Here is a 2,185-nt window from a genome sequence, read left to right on the forward strand (position 1 = left end):
CTCAAGTACGTGCCGAGGGCTGATCATATATAGTGGGTGTTGTTCATGGTGTGACGTGATATAAAGGGAGGTGACTTTTCCACATGATATTTTCAGTGGTCTTATGCGTTCACATTGCTCCGAAAACTTCATTTCACTAACAGATGACAATAAACACATATTATCATACAAACCATCTCTTCTTATTATCTCTTGCGGATAATGGTTGTATGCTTCTAAAATTATGTGGGGTTGTAAAATTAAATTTGGAAGTGCGTGACTAAAATATATTTGGTACAGTGGTGGAGAACTACTGCCCAAGATTTTTTTTCATGTCGCATAGCCACTCATGTTTCACGTTGACGGACAAGCCTCTGTCATTTGCTCATATTTCTCGTTATCAGCGATAACTGATACTAGCCGAATTTTATGGCTACACCAAGTTATGTGATCTACATGGTGACGATGAAAATGCAACACATTTGCTCGGGAAAAGAACAAGCTAGTAAGCTACCATTGTTTCCTTGTACTCATGAAATCCAGGAGAGTACAACCCATGTGGCCAAGTATCAATGTTGCAATATTAATGTTCTACAGTACTACAATATTAAAGTTCTACAACGTTGTGTGTACAATCATGCATGGTCGTACAATCACTGAACATGGACATGATCAGTGCAACAGAAGCATTGAAAGTTTGTGTCTGGTACGCAAATCATAGCCTTCTATTTTCACACATATATGGTCCAGTTGGTTAGCAGTCACCACCTACATCTGCACACTAAATTAAGCAACCAACCATGTACCATACGATCCTTCCCTTCGAATATGATTCTTTGACTCGAGTCGGGTAACTTTGTGGTGCCTGACATGTGAGCCTGCCTTCAAACTGACCCACATATCAGTCATGCAAAGTCATCTGACTTAAGTCTGCATCCCTTTCCTTTCAGTCGCTTTATTATTTCATTCTTAAAATTTCAGTACATGCAATGTGACACATCAATAATAGCATGTTTCCAGTGTGACGCAGTTCGTGTGTAAACATCAATCTAGCTGTAACATTGCGTCAGTATCGATCAAATCAAACCAAACTCTGTTGGCAAAAAAAGTATAGATCTAACCCTGATACTAATAATTCGAACAAGGGGAACACCAAATGGGCTGTTCATTTCTTGGAAGGCATTCAAGGCAGTAGGCCCCTGCCACCAATGGTCTTAATGTGGCTCGTACAAGAGTCGCGATGGTATAGAGGATGCGGGCCCAGCCCGCTCAAGTATGTGTCAAGGGCTGATCATAGTTGGTGTTGTTCATGGTGTGACGTGATATAAAGGGAGATGACTTCTTCACATGAGATTTTCAGTCGTCTTAGGCGTTCACATTCCTAGGCAGTGTCCTCTGAAAGCTCCATTTCATTTACTGATGACAATAAACACATATGATGAAACAAACTATCTCTTCTTGTTATCTCTTGCGGATAATGATTGTACGCGTTTTAAATTATGTGGTGATTATAAAATTAAATTAGGAAGTGCGTGGCTAGACTATATTTGGCACAGTGGCGGAGAACTAGTGCCCAAGGATTTTTTTTCATGTCGTACAGCCACTCATGTTTCTTGTTGACAGACAAGCCTCTGTCATTTGCTCATGTTTCTTGTCATCATAGATAACTGGTGCTAGCCAAATTTAGTGGCTACACCAAGTTATGCAATCGTAGGTCATTAGTGTATTCGTGCAACTCGCCTAAGCTATCTGTCCTTGGTGGATTTGCTCAGATCTGGTCGTAATTCGTCTATGTTCATGTGTTTTTAGGATCCGACCTATGCTACTCTTCATTGGCGGTAGTTCTTGTTCTGTTGCGCTGGTCCAATGAGGCCTTACCACGACGACTTCACGACTATCTACTACAACAAGTTTTGTCTGGCTCCTATGAGGGAGTGGCATGTTAGAATTCCGCCATCAGGATCGATCACATCAAATCACGACGGAGATGCACACAAAAACTTTTGCCAAAGACACGTGTCGTGCCTCTCTCTTCACTTTATTTCTTTTTCAGTTTTCTGAATTCGCGGTTACAAAAACTCACGCAGCTACCTGTACTATATATCCCAGCAGCCGCCGACCCAAAATATCCTAAACCTATTCGTAGAAGAATCCTAATACTACTAGGACTAGCAGGGGCGGAGCCTGAGCCAAAATTATTTGGGGG

This window comes from Triticum dicoccoides, chromosome 7B, assembly GCF_002162155.2.
Source record: "Triticum dicoccoides isolate Atlit2015 ecotype Zavitan chromosome 7B, WEW_v2.0, whole genome shotgun sequence".
Taxonomy (NCBI): Eukaryota; Viridiplantae; Streptophyta; class Magnoliopsida; order Poales; family Poaceae; genus Triticum; species Triticum dicoccoides.